Raw genomic sequence first — 11,522 nt, 5'->3', positions numbered from 1 at the left:
CTTAAGACAACCCTATTTATTAGGTCACAGTTCTGTAGGTTAGAAGTACAGTACAGCGTCTGCACGCAGGATGCAGACTCACAAAGGGTCTCACAAAGGCCAAAAGTGAGGTGCTGGCAGGGAGGACTCCATGCTTTTCTGGGAACTGTGATGAAGAATTTGCTTCAAGGCTCACTGAGGTCATTGACTGAATTCAGTTGCTTGAGGTTGTTGAACTGAGCTACCATTTCCCTGCTGGCTACCAGGGCCTCTCTCAGCTTCCTAAGGCTATGGACATCTGTTCTAATGCAGCCTCCTCCATCTACAAGCAGGCAAGGGTGTGTCAAATCTCCTGCCTGCTTCAAATCTCTCACATCTTCTCTTCTACCCTCCACTTCTGACACCTGCCTGAGAAAATGAATACTTTTAGGTGATTACATAATTGGATCAGGCCAGCTTGGGCAAGCTCCCTTTTTTGAGGTCAACTTCTATAATACAGCAGTGTTGGTGTCTCCTCAGACACTGGTCTTTGGTGTTAGGGTGTGATATCTTTGGGAGGAGGGGTCATTTTAGAAATTCTGCCTACCACAGAAGGAATCTCTCTTAATTGCCATGTTTAATCACCTCCCCACCAGCCATGAAATCAAATTTGGTTGGAGTTCTCTATGTATATTATCATATCATCTGCAAATAGTGATAGTTTGACTTCTTCTTTTCCTATTTGGATTCCTTGGATGTCTTTCTCTTGTCTTATTGCTCTGGCTAGGACTTCCAGTATTATATTGAAAAGCAGTGGTGAGAGTGGACATTCTTGTCTTGTTCCAGATCTTAATGGAATTGCTTTCAGCTTTTCACCATTGAGAATGATACTGGCTGTTGGCTTGTCATAGATGGCCTTTCTGATGTTGAGGTATGTTCCTTGTATCCCAAGAATTTCAAGGGCTTTTATCATGAATGGGTGTTGCACTTTGTCGAAAGCTTTCTCAGCATCTATTGATATTATCATATGGTTTTTATATTTCTTTTTGTTGATGTGTTGGATAACGTTGATTGATTTTCGGATGTTAAACCATCCTTGTGCCCCTGGAATGAATCCAACTTGGTCGTGGTGAATTATCTTATGGATACATTGTTGGATTCTGATAGCTAAAATTTTATTGAGGATTTTTGCATCAGTGTTCATTAGGGAGATTGGCCTATAGTTTTCCTTTTTTGTGTTGTCCTTATTCGGTTTTTGGTATTAGTGTAATGTTGGCTTCATAGAACGTGTTTGGTATTGTCCCTTCCTTCTCAATTTTTTGGAAGAGTTTGTGAAGGATAGGCACTAATTCGTCTCTGAGTGAGAATGGCACATATTAAAAAAACTAGCAACAACAAATGTTGGCGAGGATGTGGAGAAAAAGGAACTCTTGTGCACTGTTGGTGGGAGTGCAAACTGGTCCAACCACTATGGAGAGCTGTGTGGAGATTTCTGGACCTACTAAACATAGAGCTTCCATATGATCCAGCAATTCCACTCCTAGGTATTTACCCAAAGGACACAGAAACATCAATTCCAAAGATCACCTGCACTCCTATGTTTATAGCAGCACTGTTTACAATAGCTAAGCTTTGGAAACAACCCAAATGCCCAAAAATAGATGACTGGATCAAGAAGATGTGGTACATATATACCATGGAATATTACTCAGCATTCAAAAAAGATAAACACATGCAATTTGCAGCAACATGGATGGCACTGGAAGGGATCATGCTCAGCGAAATAAGCCAAAAAGAAAAAGAAAAATACCGGATAGTCTCACTCATAGCAGGAATCTAGAAAACTTAAATAAGGGACCAGGAAAATGAATATAAGAAAGTGAAAATCAAAATCAACAAAAAAACTATGAACCAGAGACACTTTTTGGGGGTGGGGGGGCGGGAGGGGAAGGATTGGGGTCAGAATGGGGCGTTTGCAATTGTATGGGGAATATAAAAATAAAATTTAATATTTAAAAAAAAAAAAATTTGTTAAGTAAATAAAAGCATGGAAGGAAAAAAAATAAATAAATAAATAAATGAATTAAAAAAAAAAAAAAAAATTTGGTTGGATTTGGTGTTTATCTTGCAATTTCAGCATATGTGTGTGGGCACAAAATGAGGCTAATGAAAAGATTTTTATTTCTAGACCCTGATATTAGGAAATGTTTTCCCAGTTAGTGCTAGTCTTTCTGGAATACAGTAGCTTGATACTTCTGTGTCCTACAGGACATCCTTTGTCATGGATTCCATTCTTTAAAGAGGTGGAAGAAAATGGAGAGGTGATGAATAACCAGACTGCCAAGAAAATAGGAAATATTTGAGATTCCAGGCCCATGAGTCCTTTTGAGTGTGATAACTTGCTTTTATTCACTCAGCATATATTTTTTTTTATGCCTGCTAAGGGGCCATGCACATGCTAGCTCCTGGTTATACAAAGCTCCCTGCTCTCATGGACCTTCTTAGAGAGAGACATTAAACAAACACACAAATATATAATCACAAACAAAAGTACCATCATGGAATGATTAATATGCTGTACAAGAGAGTGTGTGGGGATTTACTGTAGCTGGCTATAAGAGGCACATTTAGACCTAGATCTGAATTAGGAGCCAGCTGGGTGAAGAGTCCAGAGAAGAGTGTGTCAGGCGAGTAGATCGGCACAGGCTCTGAATTTTCCTCAGAGGTTAGAGGGCCATTTTTTTTTTTAATTTAATTAATTAATTAATTAATTTATTTTTAAATAATAAATATTATTTTTATATTCCCCCATACAATTGCAACCCCCCCTTTCTGATCCCAATCCCTCCCCTCCCGCCCCCCACCCCCCCAAAAAGTGTCTCTGTTTCATAGTTTTTTGTTGATTTTGATTTTCACTTTCTTATAGTTATTCATTTTCCTGGTCCCTTATTTAAGTTTTCTAGATTCCTGCTATGAGTGAGACCATCCGGTATTTTTCTTTTTCTTTTTGGCTTATTTCGCTGAGCATGATCCCTTCCAGCGCCATCCATGTTGCTGCAAATTGCATGTGCTTATCTTTTTTGAATGCTGAGTAATATTCCATGGTATATATGTACCACATCTTCTTGATCCAGTCAACTATTTTTGGGCATTTGGGTTGTTTCCAAAGCTTAGCTATTGTAAACAGTGCTGCTATAAACATAGGGGTGCAGGTGTTCTTTGGAATTGATGTTTCTGTGTCCTTTGGGTTGATACCTAGGAGTGGAATTGCTGGATCATATGGAAGCTCTATGTTTAGTAGGTCCAGAAATCTCCACACAGCTCTCCATAGTGGTTGGACCAGTTTGCACTCCCACCAACAGTGCAGAAGAGTTCCTTTTTCTCCACACCCTCGCCAACATTTGTTGTTGCTAGTTTTTTTAATATGTGCCATTCTCACTGGTGTAAGATGGTATCTCATGGTAGTTTTGATTTGCATTTCCCTGATGACAAGTGATGTTGAACATTTTTCATATGCCTGTTGGCCATTTGCATTTCCTCTTCAGAGAAGTTTCTTTTTAGCTCTTCTGCCCATTTTTTAACTGGATTATTTTCTTTGTTGTTGCTGAGTCTCATCAGCTCTTTGCAGATTTTTGTGATCAGTCCTTTATCATTAGTGTTGTGTGCAAAAATGTTCTCCCAGTTGGTGGCGTTTCTCTTTGTTTTTGTTATTGTCTCTTTTGCTGTGCAGAAGCTCTTTAATTTGATGTAGTCCCAGCTGTTTATCTTTGCCTTCACTATCACTGCTTTGGGTGATGTGTCTGTAAAGATGTCTTTGATGTGCAAATCACGTAGTGTTTCGCCTATATTTCCTTCTATATATTTTATGGTTTCAGGTCTTATGTCTAGTTCTTTAATCCATTTTGAGTTGATTTTTGTGTATGGTGTGAGGTAGTGGTCAAGCTTCATTCTTTTGCATGTAGTGACCCAGTTTTCCCAGCACCATTTATTGAACAAACTTTCTTTGCTCCAATGCATAGTCTTTGCTCCTTTGTCAAAGATTAGTTGACCATAAATCTGTGGGTTTATTTCTGGATTTTCTATTCGATTCCATTGGTCTGTATGTCTGTTCTTGTTCCAATACCATGCAGTTTTGATGATTATGGCTTTGTAGTATAGTTTGAAGTCTGGGAGTGTGATGCCTCCATTCCCTTCTTTTTTTTTCAGGAGAGCTTTGGCTATTTGGGGTTTTTGGTGATTCCATATGAATTTCATCAATAATTGTTCTATTTCTTTGAAGAATGACATTGAAATTTTGATTGGAATAGCATTGAATCTGTATATTGCTTTGGGTAGGATGGCCATTTTAATAATGTTTATTCTTCCAATCCATGAGCAGGGGATGTCTTTCCATTTCTTTGTGTCTTCTTCTATTTCTTTTAACAGTGTTTTATAGTTTTCTTTGTATAGGTCCTTTACCTCTTTTGTTAGATTTATTCCCAAATATTTGATTTTTTTTTGTTTCAATAATAAAAGGGATGGTTTTTTGATTTCTTCTTCTTCAGATTTATTGTTTGTGTATAGGAAGGCTACTGACTTTTGCGTGTTGATTTTGTATCCTGCCACTTTACTGAACTGATTGATTAGTTGAATTAGTTTTCTGTGGAGTTTTTGGGTTCTCTACGTATATTATCATATCATCTGAAAATAGTGATAGTTTGACTTCTTCTTTTCCTATTTGGATTCCTTGGATGTCTTTCTCTTGTCTTATTGCTCTGGCTAGGACTTCCAGTATTATATTGAAAAGCAGTGGTGAGAGTGGACATCCTTGTCTTGTTCCAGATCTTAATGGAATTGCTTTCAGCTTTTCACCACTGAGAATGATACTGGCTGTTGGCTTGTCATAGATGGCCTTTATGATGTTGAGGTATGTTCCTTGTATCCCAAGAATTTCAAGGGCTTTTATCATGAATGGGTGTTGCACTTTGTCGAAAGCTTTCTCAGCATCTATTGATATTATCATATGGTTTTTATATTTCTTTTTGTTGATGTGTTGGATAACATTGATTGATTTTCGGATGTTAAACCATCCTTATGTCCCTGGAATGAATCCTACTTGGTTGTGGTGAATTATCTTATGGATACATTGTTGGATTCTGATAGCTAAAATTTTACTGAGGATTTTTGCATCAGTGTTCATTAGGGAGATTGGCCTGTAGTTTTCCTTTTTTGTGTTGTCCTTGTTCGGTTTTGGTATTAGTGTAATGTTGGCTTCATAGAACGTGTTTGGTATTGTCCCTTCCTTCTCAATTTTTTGGAAGAGTTTGTGAAGGATAGGCACTAATTCGTCTCTGAATGTTTGGTAGAATTCATTTGTAAATCCATCAGGTCCTGGGCTTTTGTTTTTGGGGAGGTTTTTGATTACCATTTCAATTTCGCTAATTGTAATTGGTCTGTTTAGGTGTTCTATTTCTTCTTTATTTAGCTTTGGGTGATTGTAGAGTTGTAGGAATTTGTCCATCTCCTCTAGATTTTTGAACTTGTTTCCATATAACTGTTCATAGTAGTTACTGATTATTCTTTTGATTTCTGCTGTGTCCGTTGTGATTTCTTCTCTTTCATTTGTGATCCTGTTCATCTGTGCTTTCTCCCTTTTTTCCTTTGTGAGCCTGGCTAGGGGTTTGTCTATTTTATTGATTTTTTCAAAGAACCAGCTCTTGGTTTCATTGATCTTTTGGATTGTATTTTTAGTTTCAATTTCATTTATTTCTGCTTTGGTTTTTATTATTTCTTTTCTTCTACTGGTTTTGGGGTTTTTTTGTTGTTCTTTTTCTAGATCTTTGAGCTTCGAGATTAGGTTGTTTCTTTGAGTTCTTTCTTGTTTCTTGATGTGAGCTTCTATTGCTATATATTTTCCTCTTATTACTGCTTTTGCTGCATCCCATACATTTAGGATATTGGTGTCCTCCTTGTCATTCAATTCAAAGAATTTTTTAATTTCTTCTTTGATCTCCTCATTAGTCCAGTGGTCTTCCAGTAGTGTGGTTTTTAATCTCCATGAGGTAGGAAAGTTCCTTGCCTTCCTTTTATGGTTTATTTCTAGTTTGATGCCTTCATGGTCAGAAAAGATGGTTGGTATGATTTCAATCTTGGTGTATCTGTTGATGTTTGTCTTGTGCCCCAGTATGTGATCGATCCTGGAGAATGATCCGTGTGCACTTGAGAAAAATGTGTACTCCATTTTGTTTGGGGTTTAGTGTTCTATAGATGTCTGTTAAGCCCAAATGCTCTAGGTCCTTATTTAGAGCTTTAGTTTCTTTACTTATTTTTTGTCTTGTTGATCTATCCATTGTTGATAGTGGTGTGTTGAAGTCTCGCACTACGTATGTGTTTTCTCTGATGTCTGTTTTCAGAGAGGACAACAGTTGTCTGATATATTTTGGTGCTCCTTCGTTTGGTGAGTATATGTTAATGAGTGTTATTTCTTCTTGAAGTATTGTCCCCTTGATCATAATGTAATGACCATTGGGGTCTCTTTTTATTTTTTTGAGTTTGAAGTCTGTTTTATCTGATATAAGTATGGCTGTTCCTGCTTTCTTTTTTGGTCCATTTGCTTGTAGGATTGTTTTCCATCCTTTAACTTTGAGCCTATTTTTATCTTTTGTAGCTAAATGTGTTTCCTGGAGACAGCAAAAAGTTGGGTTTTGTTTCTTAATCCAGGCTGCAACTCTGTGTCTTTTTATTGAAGAGTTTAGTCCATTTACATTTAGAGTTAATATTGATATGTTAGCATCTGTATTTGCCATTGTGTTTGTCTTTCCTTTGATTTTATTTATTTATTCTTTTAATAACTTTTTTTTTTTTTGCCTTCTTTCGTTGTTATTCGTCCCTCTGAGGTTCTGGCTTTAGGATTCCTTGTAGTATTTTTTGGAGTGGGGGTTTAGTCTTAATGAAATTCCAGAGTTTCTGTTTGTCTGGGAAGGTCCTTATTCTTTCTTCATAGAGGAAGGAGAGCTTTGCGGGATAGAGTATTCTTGGTTGGCATCTGTTTTCTTGGAGTCTGTTGACTATGTCCCTCCACTCTCTCCTTGCCCGTAGTGTTTCTTCAGAGAAGTCCGATGTCAGCCTGATTGGTTTTCCTTTGAATGTTCTCTGTTTCTTCCCTCTTGCAGCTTCATTATTTTTTCCTTGTCCTGGATTCTTGGGAGCTTTACTATTATGTGTCTTGCTGTATTTTTCCTTTCGTCGTGGAAGTTTGGTGTTCTTCTTGGTTCTTGTATATCAATTTTTTTTTTTTATAGAGGCATGTTTTATTTATTTATTTATTTATTATATTTGTTTGTTTGTTTTGTTTATACATGCACTGGGTACAGTCAGAAGCGCGGGAGGGTGAGAGAATTCACCAGAGCCAGAGCAGGGAGCAGAGCAGGCAGAAGGACCGAAGTACACTGCTGAGGGGAGCAGCGGGCGGCAGGAGAGGTCTGCGCACCATGTGGGATCCTCCTCCGGTGGCCGGGGAGCAGCCGGGGATCGAACCGGCGCCGCAGAGGCCGCGGGCAGCTTCGCAACCCAGCGCTCAACCGCTGTGCCACCGGGGAGGCCCTTGTATATCAATTTTCAGCTCCTTCTTCACATTTGGGAAGTTCTCTTCAATTATCTCCTGGAATATTTTCTCTGTTCCTACATCTCTCTCCTCTCCTTCTGGAATTCCTATAACTCTTATATTTCCTTTCCTCATGGAGTCAGATAGTTCCCGAAGTCTTTCTTCGTTCTTTTTCCTTTCTACTTCTCTTTCCTTTTCTGTTTTGGTTCTTTTTATTTCTGTGTCTTCAAGAGTACTTATTCGTTCTTCCATTTCATCTATTCTGCTTTCATTGCTTTTCCCAGAGTTCTTTAGTTCCTCCATTAATTCTTTGATCTCCTGTGTTTCTTTTGCTTCCCTTTTTACGGACTCAACTTCATTCTTCTGATCATTGATTATTTTTCTCATATCATTGTTTTCCTTTATTACTTCTGACAGTTTTTTAATCACAGCAATTTTAAATTCTCTTTCTGGAAGTCTCAGAAGTTCTTCCAAGTTACTGTCGTTGTAATCTGTAGGGTGTTTTTCTTTTTGTGGTGTGCTTTTTTCCTGAGGAGTTGTTAGGTTGCGTGTGGTTCTTCTACTCCCTACTGTCTGTTTTCTAATTTGTCGTATGCATTGGGACACTGTGTTGCTCGGACTGGCCGGCATCTTGGGTGAACTTCTCCGCTCCCCTCTGGCTCCTCCAGGAGCCATCTCTGGCTTCTGAGGGAGCTTTCTGCTGGTTTCAGGCAGTCTTTACTGAAGAAATGTCCCTGTTCTAAAATGGCGACGCGGGACTCAGTCCCTGCGCTTCCGGTCTCAGGCACACTCTTCTGCGCGCCCGGTCTGCCCCGGCCCCGGGTGCCTGTTCCCTCTGTGGGCTCAGACTGCTGGTCGGAAGGGGCCTGGCGTGGGCTAACTTCCCAGCTGGCCACTGTTTCCTCCGGGAGCCTTCTGCCCTTTTCAAGCAGTCTTAAGAAATTTCCCTGTTCTATGGGGTGTTAGTGACTTTTTTTTTCCTGGTCGCTAGGTGGCGCCAGAGATCTCTCCTATTGTCCTTGGGGGGGCTGTTTTTCGCCTCCCCCCACCCCGTGGGACAGGGAACAGAGCGGGAATGGTAGGGTAAACCTCAACGGCTTTGGGGTGCTGTGTCTGCCTTGTGCCCCACCGTCGTGGAGAACCCGCGCCCCGAATTTCGTGCCTCGGGTCTCAGTTCAAAGCCCTCAGGTCCAGGACACGGGCTGTAGCCCAGTTCAGTGGCGCGGGAATGGCGCCTTTTGCACCCGCTCCCGTGCCTGGGCGCCTGGTTCCTGCTTACTCAGTGAGGGACTTTCACCCCAGTGAGGGCCTCCGCGCGCGTCTCCCCGCAAGCCTAGGTCGCAGGCGCGGGGACCTGGGCAGCCGCGATCCCGATCCACGTTTGCTTTTCAAGCGCGCCAAGTGCGCCGCTTTTCCGCACAAGCTTACCGGCAGCCCGGGGCTGTGTGAGCGTCTCCAGAGTCTCTTTGTTCTTCTCTAATGGCGCCCAGAGCCGTTCACTCACCGCCGCAGCGAATCCTGCAGGATTCTCTGCAGCTCCCGTTCACGGGGTGTGGTGGCTGCAATAGTTCCTTTCTACTCCCAGTCCCGCTTGCTGCGTAGTTTGTTCTTGTTGGTCGTTTTAGTTTGCTGTTTTCCTCCTCTCTGCTGGTCGGAGAGTGCCGACTTTGTGGGCGGGGGAGGGGAGCAGGGTTCTGCGCTTTCCTCCCTTCTGGTCCTCTTTTATGGCAACTTTCTTCTTCAGGTAGTTTGCTGGAGTCGTCCGTTTATCTTCCCTGTTCCAGTTCTCATTGGGACCTGCCGCTTTTCCTCCCTATTAACTTTTTTTAATGGGAGATCTTACTCGCAGCGTCTCCTCGCCGCCATGTTGCTCCGCCCCTTAGAGGGCCATTTTGAGGCCAGTCTCTTGAATATACTCTTTGGAGTTTACCTCACTCCTGCTGACTTCCTGTCTTTGAGATGTGTCATGTCACACAAATGCCCTTGCAACTCAGGTCAGACCCTCTCAGACCACAGGACAGATGAATCAAGAGCTGCCGTCCAAGATTTAGGAGCCTCAAGTGGGGGTAGAATGGGACAGCAAACACCTCCCTCTGAACCTGAGCTCTCTCTCAAGTTTGAGAGGGTGCTGGGGCTTTCTTTTCAGTCGAGCCCAACATCCAACCTGGAATTAGACTAGATGAGTCAAAATTGATTGCACATTCTCTCTAAAGATGAAGTTTTGAGGCCAATAAAGTTGCCACCAGGCTCTGAACTCCAGCAGTTTGGGCAAAAGTAAGTCATTTCGTCTTTCTGTAAGGTAGAGTGGACCTGGCAGCATTTTTATTTTTACCTTTCCTGTCATTTCTGAGGCTGGCAGCCTAGAGGCAGGGCATGGAGAGGAGCGTAAATTACCCTGGAAAGGCCTAGAAAGATCTCATTTTAACTCTAATTGTGCCTTTCCCTTCTTACCTCTCCCTTTTCTCTCCCACTCTGTTTTTTGTTTTTTTTTTTTTTTTTTTCTTTTCCTCCCTAGTCCATACTTGAATGAGGTGGACGTAGGTTAGAGTAAGTGTGCTTATTGATGCCTCTCTGAATGGAGAAAGGGTTTCTTTTCCCACCACTGCTTCCCTTTCTTCTTCCACGCTTCTATTTTAAGTGCCTTTTTTTCTTTCTCCCCCCTCAAACTGCGCCCCCCACCCACCCAACTCTGTCTTTCTGGAAACAGGCCCAGCCTCACTCAGTTTTGTTTCCATGCTGCTATTAAAAGACAATGCCCAGCTCTAAGCACAAGGAGGTGCCACCCTCTGGGCTCTAATCCTCCCAGGCAAACATCGATTCCCTGGCTGGGAACATGAGGTATTTTAAGTTTATTAGGTAATTTTAACTTCTGCAGCGGATTTTGTTGTCGCTTTTTGAATAGAGAAAAGCTCACTACCAGTTATACCCTGAAACTTCTCTTCAGTTGAGCTCAAATATCAACAAACCTGAATCCCAGGTCAAGAACTTCCCTTTTTGTTCTGGGCCTCTTTTAGCAAGATTGAAAATTATGCTGGGAACCTGGTGTCTGGTTACCGACAACTTCTTGACAGTTGGAAGAGATAAGTCCCCAGCCTTTGAAGAGTCCCCACATTTATTGCTGCACATTCTTTGCAGAGTCCCAAATAGTGCTTAAAACCCACTCCCATTAGCCCTCTTGTTTTTGGTTTCCTTTTAAAACTTTTGCTCACTTTTTTTTTTAATGGAATGGATACTTTTTGCAGTTGCTGAAACACACAAATTGCTTTCTAAAATGATTAAATTAGGTTGGTTGAGGTGTAGTGTACATAACATTCACCCTTGTAATGTGCAGTTCTGTGGGTTTTGACAAAAGCCTTTAGTCTGGTAACTACCACCATAATCAAGATAAAGTTTTATCTAACTCAGAGTGAAGAGTCTGCCCTTCCTTTTACCCCCAGCTGCTGACAAACACCGATCTGTATGCTTTCCTTATAATTTGCCTCTTTCTGAATGTTAAGAAAATGGAATGGTGCACTCTGTGGCCTCCCTGCACTCTGCACATTGTGTTCAGTAAGCATAATGAATTTGAGATTCATTGATGTTACTGCAAGTAACAGTAGTTTCTTTTATTTGCTGAGTAATACTCCACTGTATGGATGTACCATAGTCTGTTCATTCACCATTTGAGAGACTTTGCATTGTTTGCAGTTTGGGAAGTTAGTAATAAAATCACTGCAATCATTTGCCTTCAGGTTTTATGTTAACATTTGTCTTCACTTCTCTGACTCCATAGAAGTTGGGTTCTGCTTTGTCTGCTAAAATGCATGTTTAACTTTGTAAGAAACTGCCTTCCAAAGTGGCTGTACTTTGTTGGGCTCCTTGACATTTTTTTTTGGTTTTGTTTTTTCACTTTGTCTATTCTAATAGGTGTGTAACAGTACATCATGGTTTAAGTTGCTTTTGTGATGTCAAACATCTTTTTTTTTTTTAAGATTTATTATGC

Source organism: Talpa occidentalis, unplaced genomic scaffold (genome assembly GCF_014898055.3).
Source record: "Talpa occidentalis isolate TD23 unplaced genomic scaffold, MPIMG_talOcc4v2.1 talOcc4.17, whole genome shotgun sequence".
Classification (NCBI taxonomy): Eukaryota; Metazoa; Chordata; class Mammalia; order Eulipotyphla; family Talpidae; genus Talpa; species Talpa occidentalis.
This window is presented reverse-complemented; position numbering follows the sequence as displayed.